Source organism: Copidosoma floridanum, unplaced genomic scaffold, assembly GCF_036245765.1.
Source record: "Copidosoma floridanum isolate Cflo_tuat_1 unplaced genomic scaffold, Cflo_Japanese_pri ptg000020l, whole genome shotgun sequence".
Taxonomy (NCBI): Eukaryota; Metazoa; Arthropoda; class Insecta; order Hymenoptera; family Encyrtidae; genus Copidosoma; species Copidosoma floridanum.
The window spans coordinates 1,846,015-1,855,434 of record NW_028321897.1 but is presented as its reverse complement, the minus strand read 5'-3'; positions in this window follow the sequence as shown (position 1 = coordinate 1,855,434).

Genomic DNA, 9,420 nt, shown 5'->3' with positions numbered 1-9,420 from the left:
TACAACATAACAAGCAAAGGTGTAAATGTATTTGATGTTAAGTTTGCATTTAATTCCAGTCAAAAGTAAATATTACTTAGTTTGGTTTTATTTATGTATAAGTACAAGATAGTATAATACTGTGAGTATTATAAAAAAAATATGCTGTGCCAAAAAAGAGAAAAAAACTTGGTCTTTCGTATGGATTTTGATTTCATTATTTGGCAATGCAACCGATTCATTACAAAGAATTTAATTTATCACCACTGTATAATGCCTTTAGAAGTTCTTTTAAAAATGAGGAAAACACCATTTCTTTAGAAGTATTTAAATTGAAATGTATTAAATACTGTGTATATTATTAATAATTTCTGGATATAGATGAAGTCTATACAAGATAGCTACAAGGTACTACAATTCGCTTTCTGCAGTTATCTAAATTAGTGCCATCATCAACGAGAAAAAATTGTTATGTAATAACTTACAAAATGCATATACTTATTTTAGGAAAATTGTTTTACTATAAAGCTACAAAGCTGAGTATTTTTTAGTTTAGAAATAATATTTAACTCCAGAAAAAATTATCTTGTTTGTCGGAGGAACCTTAGTTTTAAAAAAAGGATAAAGGTCATGGATAGAAGTTCGTATGAGGTTATGATGTGTTCATGTGAGTAAGTATTACCAATGTTCCCTATGCAGGTGGTACAATGTCAAGCTACTGCACAAAGCGAACTTCTTAATTGTAAAAAAATTATAACAAATACAAAAATTTGTACAAATAAATCAAAATTATGAAGATCATCTGAAAGCTGTGCAAGTCACTTACAATTTTAATTAACAATTAGTCAATATATTACTGCTGATCATAAATTTGACTATTAATAACATTAACATTGATACCAAAAATCTTTAATTTAATACCTTAAGACGTATGGAGTACAGAGTTATGGAAGTACAGTTATTGTGTATGAGTTACATGATATTTATACATATTTAAATTTGCCACCGAACAGACATTTTCTTCAGCATCATTGCCTGCTATCTACTATGAAATCAGGAAATACTTGTATCACATTGTTGGCAGGACTGTTTAATTTTAAGAACACGCCTATCCCAAATATACGGGAAAAATTTGTCTCGTGGTTAAGTTCACGATAAGACCACGTTTCGTTATCATAATGACAAAAATAATCATTTTATGTTTTATCAAAAATCGAGTATGCGATTATGAAGTGAATGGTTATGCATTTACTTTCACTTCATGGTTGCCGAGGCTTTGTCTGTCTCTCAAATTTCGTAGTCCTCCCACGCTACTGGATACTAAACTAATGTGGTCACGTCATCAAATGGAAACAATATCATCGTGAAAAAAAGCAATAGAAACACAAATATTTTTTGAAGGTTAAATTTCAGACATCCATTAAAAATGTTTTTGAAACAATAAGTTCTCTTTCTAAAAAAATTAAGCCGCTTTTTTAAATGTAATCTCCACTATCTCGTGCAAATCCATGAAATACGATATTTTACCATTTTTCGGCATCATCAATGTAATACTAATTTACCTGTTTAATATGCTTTATTCCAATAACTGTATTTTTATCCGTCTATCCCCCGGTTACTTTATAAAATTTACGACTTTGGTCTAGAGTACCCGGAGCGATTTAAATTATCAAGTCGAATATTAAATTCGTTATGCGGAAATTATTACTTTTTCATGACCTACATTACCAAGAAGTCCTACGTAAAAGCTATTAGACTACACGAGTAGCGAGAGCTCATTATTGTACTATTAAGATACCTTGATTATCACTCGTTGTGTTCTCATGCAGTATAAATGCATTGATTTTTTGTACATTGAAGAACACTGATCGTCATTTCTCACTTTACGTAGAAGTATAGACAAGAAAAGTATTGAATAACAATTTCTAGAGTAATGTCTGAGGAATTATAAGTACTTATACAGTGTAGTATGTGTATTTGAATATTTTTATGTGTTGAGCTTGAGAAACACATGTAGAGAATTTTAAACAAGTTGTATGTTTAAAATTGTCTCGAAATTGTGCTGTTCAATTAGCTGAAAAATTAAATTCAGTGCAGTGAGTGTTGTAGCAACAATTTTTAATCTTCAATTTGGATTTGGTAAGATTCTTTTGAATAAAGGAATGTGTTTCGTTTTAACCTAATTCCCTCCGTTTTCTTTTAACACTACAAAATTATTTATTGGAGAATTTAAACATTAGATATGAACCAGAAAGCTGTTTTGTATCAGTACAACAAAATCTTACGATTAAATTTTTTTATAAGACCGAAAACAATAAGTTTTGTACAGTGGCAATGTTTTAAATAATGATGTTTTACTGATAATGTCGTAAAATCTCTTATGAAGTCAAAAACATTTTTACTTTTCTTTTTACAGAAAAAGAACTTGGAAAAAATCTCGCCTTTGTCCTCCATTCACTGCTGTTTTTCAAAAAATCATCGACATCGAAATCACTGCCGACTCCATAAAAGTAAAATCTGGTCAAATATATTACACTTTTGCGCCTTTTAATGTACCGACATGGATAATAGTCATGAGCAGAGTACCAGCCACGACATTGGAACTCTTTCAAGAAGTACCTATGCTTGCGATTTATGTGAAAAAACATATACTGCAGCTTTCAAGTTCATAGAGCATAAACGAATCCACACCAATGGAGGGCCCTCCAGCTGCTCCAGATGTTCAAAAACATTTCGACATAAAAGCCATCGTATAGAACATGTGCAAACCCATACTGATGAGAAACACTTTGGCTGTTCGAGGTGTTTGAAAACTTTTTCCAAAAAAAGCAGTCTTGTAAGACATGAGCTAATTCATACGGGAAAAAAGCCTTTCAGGTGTACTGTATGTTCAAAAGTTTTCTTGCAAAGAAACGATTTTATAAGACACGAACTTACTCACAGGGATGTGAAGCCTTTCAGTTGCATCAGATGTTCGAAAACATTCGTACGAAACGATTATCTTATCGCTCACATGAGAATCCATACCGGCAAGAGACCCTTCAGTTGCACACTATGTTTAAAAACTTTTACCCAAAAGAAACACCTTACCATACACTTGCTAACCCATACTGATGAGAAGCCCTACAGCTGTTCCAAATGTTCTAAAGCTTTCAAGCAAAAAAGAAGTCTGACGAGACACATGCAAACTCATGAAGAGAGGACTGCTCACCGTAACACCGATGAGTCTTTGTCATCTGCTTCTGTCCACGGCAAAGGGATTGACCTCGAAAGATATAGGGAATCTCCTCACCAAAACATATACAGCTGTAGATTATGTTCGCGAATCTTCAGACAAAAAGTACATCTCTCAGCGCACTTGCACGACGAACACGCATACGCATGCCAACCTGTTTATGGATACGAGGAATTCGTGAGGCGAAAACACCAAGTTCAACATGAGATTCTCGAAACTCTTCAACGCGTCTATAGCTGTAGACTATGTTCGCGAACCTTTGGTCGAGAAGACCATCTCTCGGTGCACTTGAACGATAAACACTCATATGCATGCCAACCTGTTTATGGATACGAGGAATATATAAAGTGTGCACGCCATGCCTGCAACAATTATTAATTGATATGAGGGATGAGCTAAGTTTGCTAGATCAGACAGTACCTACTTTAACACCTGATATCAAGAGAAAAGTTAATGTATTTTATGCGTGTTACTACGCTCTGCATTGAGTGTAATCATGCACACATTTTCAAAATGTTTTAAACCAATATTCATTCTCTAAATGTTTAAAAAATAAAACAAATAAGTAACAAATCAAATAAAAATTGTTTTTTTTTTCGTGATCTCACTGATATATAAAACAAAGTTTCATAAACCGTTGTAATCGCTAACTGCGAAAACTAATCAACCGATTACAATGAAGTTTCACATACTGATTCTTGACATTTCCTTATAGATAGTTTTCGCATGATTTTTTCCTTGAAAAAATTAATACTACTAGCAAAAAATAAAGCTCAAAGTTTTGCAAAAAAGCACTTTCCTCGAGACATGAACTCGCGATCTCCTGCACATGAATCGAGGTCCTTACCGACTCTCGTATGAGCTGTACCGATGTTACGTATTCTATTACTTCTTTTTATGATATGGTTCGTAAATAATAATAAGCCAATAATCCAATTTTTTTTGTATCAAAGATTACTTTTAGATAAACTTATTAAATTTTCGAATAGATCTATGAGTTGCTTTTTTAACAACGCAAGAGAGAAGGGGTCAAGTGTGCGTAAAATCGTGTATGTAATTTCATCCATGTGAGAAAAGTTATTGCCAGTTTTGCTGCATATATTTGTGCTCCTCTTACCTTTTTGAACTTTTTCCGCGCTAACTGTGATGAACGACTTTAAGTCAAAGAATCACCTTAATCACGAATAGAAAAATTGTGAAGGAATGAAATGCGATACAAATCAATTAATGTATTTATAGAGTATAAATAAATTTTTTACAAATTTGAAAAGTTGAAAAAGAATGAAAAAATTGTATAAACCATTACTTATTTATTATAGAAAGTAACAAATAAATCATTTATTTTTAAATCAAACTAAGTTAATTAATAAATTGTAAATGAATATTTATACTAAAAATAATTTACGAACCATATCATAACAAGAAGTAATCGAATCCTTAATATTGGTACAGCTCATAGGAGAGTGGGTAAGAGCCTCGGTTTGTGTGCGGTTGTATTTTAATTTTACAGCACAAAACGTAAAAATATTTATTTTGTCGTAGAATCCTACGTGAAAATTACATTTAAAAAAAAGAAGTGAGTTTCAGGTTATCAAAAGTATTAATAATATTTAACTGTTTAAATAAAATAATTTTTAACAGATATTTAAAATTAAACCAATTTTTTGAACAGTCTTAATTAAAAGTAACATAAAATAATTAAAAATTACAAATTTTTCTCCAGACAAGTCGTAAAATCCAATAAAAAACTGCTTCTTGACAAGCGTAGAATAATTCACGTTTGAGGTTATTGTGAGTATTAATAATATAAATCTTTTTAAATGTTATCATGTTGCAATAAAAAATAATTACTGAAAGCTTTACGTTTTCAGCAGACTCTAAAAAAATTTGTCGAGAAGCAATTTCTTTTCCTTCATTACAGTAAACAATTTTGCACCAATGTTAGGCATTTCAAAGTAATGAGATCCATAAAAGTACTTAAGTTTATTTAATTTATTATAAACATATATTCATTTATCCATGAAAACTAATTTTTAAGTAAACCATAAAATACTGAAAGAAGATTGGTCACCAACAATTTAATTGTATTTTAGTTTATTAACGTTCGTATTGAGTGACACGCACTAAGATTTAAAAAAATGAATAACTAATGTAACAATTTTAACAAACTTTACTATTTACTTATTTTTTAGTAAACTATACAAGGCGTATTGCATAACTTGCCAGGCCTTTTTTTAGTTTTTGTATGAACAACCGTAAAATTTTTAATAGGTATAGCAGTCTTATATTACGTACTAGCAGCCCCCCGTCTCGGCTTCGCCCGAGACTTACTTAAGGTGGCTCCAGTGGCCTCAATGTTAAAATTATAAATAACCCAACCGAGGTTAATAAAATTGAATTATATTCTTTGAATTCCCATCTTTCTATTCGTATAAAAAAAAATTAAGGTTGACGATGAAAATTGTAAGAAATCATGCTTACAAAATCGTAGTTTTAAGACGGGTTAGATAGGAAATTCAAGCTTACGCGATATACAACCTACTGCTGCACTTATATAAATAACCCGTAAGGTGTAAAAAACATACTATCTTGTATGTATTATTACGCAGTTTTCAATGACATGAGAAAAGTGTCTTGTTATCGAACAAAATCTTTAAATAATCGGAGACTAAGTATACAGTTGCGAGTGCAAGTCAGCTCTCAGCTGTCTGCATTCTGCAGAGTACATATATATAGGTATAACTACTCTTGAACTTAGGAGCGTACCGTAACAGTTCATCAATTAGGGCACCATAAAACTTTTTTGTTTTTTTATATTAACTCACTAACGTAACAGATAAAATGTAGAATATGGCTTACAACAGTCTCTACGATAATTTTATACCATATTTTAAAGAAAATAATGATTAATTTTTAGTCTCCCCATTTTGATACGGCACTAGGCGTTAGAGCCACCTCAATAAAACACCGTAGTGGGTTGACATGTAATGTGAAACGTTTTCAGTTAGAAATTTTACACATATTCCTGACACATCTCAAAACAAAAATCTTCTTATTAAAAACAGATTTTTTCGGAATCCATATAGTTTATTTGGTCAAATAATAAGGTGTAAAAATTCCAAAAAATAATTATGCTAAAAAGTACCGTGCGTTCTTTATGCCATAAAATAATCGGTGGCCATAAGAAGCCGTTGATTTACAGTTTCTCCCGTGTAATTCACAAAAATGGCTATTTTTTTAAGCTGTTAAGATTTTAAACTCCCAAAAAATTTATATTAAAAAAATTTTTATGTCTCTTATCTCACAACTTTATTACCAGAGCAACAAAGTCCTGGACCTTAAACGCTTCATTTTTTATTGCCACAAAAACAAATACATTTTCTACTTATTTAAAAATCTGAAGTAGGATCTTTAAAGATTTCAGAGATTGCTGTGAGGGTACAATGGAAAGCTGATCTCTCACGTAATGGACTCTTTAGTTGTCGATTTTGACGTTGCTGTTTCAATCTCGATAAATTTTCTGCGTCAGTTTCTTGACGCCTAAGTAAAATTGTATTTATTAGATACATTTGAAGTTTTTCTTCCAATTCACCCTCTTGCGACTTTTGGCATGCTTGAAATTTTTGTGACCCCTAAAAGCTGTTTTCTGTCAACTTTGTTAAGTTCTAATATACTTGTTGGCAAGGTAGTTCGGCGTCCGATGGCCCTAAAAAAGACCGGTGAGCTTCTTAAGTCAACTCTTTCTTGGCTGCAGTTAACAGCAATTGTGACTGCCTGGATACCTCTGGGTGATCTTCTCTGGCCTGCTGTTGAAGACCCAGACTGATTGGGAGAAAAATTACAAAGTCCGAAGTTTTGGGGCTAGTTGTAGTGCTCTTTCCCAACGTCTCCCGGTATAACGTCAAAGACGTTATTGTCTAAGTCTAAAGCACCTTTTTTATTTGCAGATTCAGTTGTTTTGGTGATCTTAGATGGGGAGATTGGTTAGTGATACTTGTCCAGTGGAGGCTGTCCCGTTGGCTCAAGTTTTTTTTCCTTTATAGCCGTTATAGGTTTGCCCAGCGCAGACCTTGGAGAGGATCAGTGATTCCTGGTTGAATGCTTAGAGTCGAGAGGGTAATATAAGGTCGTCGGTCACCGGGGTTTCCAGCCTTGCGAAGAACTCCACAGGTGACGTCTGCCAGTGAATGGCTGACTTGGTTTAATGGTGCCTGTCTTTAGTTAATATAGTCTTTTAGTCGACGAATCGCTTCCAGAAATGGTAGTAAAAATGTATTTGTTGGCAAGGTAGTTTACACTTAGGTGGATCTTAAAAAGAACCGATGAAATTGATGGTTAAGTAGGGAACGTAAATACTTATAATGGTCCTAAAAAGCGCCAGTGGTGAAACTTCCATGCTATTCTTTATTATTATTCCTCATGATGAAGAGCTGGCTACGGGTTGCTTGATTCTTACCCTAGGAGTCTCGATGTACGGAGACTGTGATGGAGGGAGGTACGCCGCTGACCAAAGAATATCTCGTCTTCGTGTCGTTCCCCGGATAACCAACCGCTCATCGTTATACGGGAACATGTGGGTAAGCGCGTTGGGGACGCGACGACTAAGAGGGCAGTTTTGTAGCTGCCCGTGCCCCTCAGAGCTGTTTTCCCTGGCTTACATTTGTAGCCCCAAATTCTCTGACTGCACCAGCCGGGATGATGGGACTGCCGCACAACTCTGAAGAGTTGGTGCAGATTGTGCTCTGGCTAGATATGTCTCCTGATATTATGCCAGAGACGTCATCGGTAAGAATAATTTTTCATTGGTGGCACTCGTCGTGATTCAGAATAAATGTTGACCTAGGTCTCTTCCCCCTTACAGAAGAGTGTCGTCCGTAACCGGGATATCCAGCTGCAAGACTATCATCAACATTCTCTATGCAGCTCGTTGAATTGCCGAAGAACGACTGTAATCACGATCGAGACGCTCCGGCTTATTATAACCACACTTATTTAATTCTGTTGCAGGTAGCCTCGATTTTATGTCGACGCTACTTAGCGGATTTTACTGAACTAAAGTGAAAAGCTGGCGTATTTTTGCATAACTTTGAGCTTATTTATTGCTATTGTTATTAAATTTTTTTAAGATAAAAACTATACTAAAACCATCTAGGAAGTATCATGAATCAGTGTGCAAAATTTCAGCAAAACACAACACAGGCCCGGTCGGGGTCGAGTAATCTGCCTCGTGATTCCGCATTGTGCGTGCACCCCGTTACAAAGCTCACCTAAAATGTATTGAATTTTTTAAATATTTTATCATAATATCTTTAAAAAATGGTTGTTCAAATAAATTTTTTTGTTTAGCTATATTTTTAGTGCAAGCGCCTAGAAGATTTATAACATTTAAGTGTTGCTTCCATTCTGAGCTAGAATTCCATAAGCTTCCGCTTTAAACACAACTCCAAAGGCTCCACTACCCAACTGTTTATCTTTGAATTGATGAATGAGCCATTTTGTGTTAATATATATTTATCACTTTGATAGGTACTACTAATTTATTTTCAGGACAATTTTATAGATTTTTACCTAATTTAGATTTTCAATAGGAAATTTTCACCTTCTGTCATACAGAAGGAGTTCTGCTTGATCGTCTACTGTTAATTCTGGATTCATAAGATCAAGTGCTCCTTCTTCGAAATGCATAATACCAGCTTCTAATAGTTGTTTTTCTTTAAACTAGAATTTTTTTATTTGATAACCGAATTGGTTTAATTTACAGATTTTATTCTCAAAGTATTAATGTTTTAACAATAATGACAACTATCAACTTACCTTCCCATATTGTGCTTTTAAATAAAAGTAAATTAAAAGAGACGTACGAATTTTAATAAACTACACTATCGTTCCAATCCAGAAGTGAAGCTTTTGATTTTCTAAAATCAAAACCGATTGCTTTAAAAATAGTACTCTTTTTGTTTCTTCGAAGCATAAAGTAATTAAGTTCTATAATTGTACGATTAGAAAAACTCTTAAATACTATTTATTTTGAATGTACCAAAAAAACAATACTTCTAACTTGAAAAACAATGTTCCACAGGTTACTAAAGTGTAATTTTTCCAATATATCGAAGTGAAAGTGAGAGTTTTGGGCAGGAAACATAAATAACTATTGATAATTTTATAATATTAATAAAGTTGTTGTTAAATATTTTTACAATTTACAA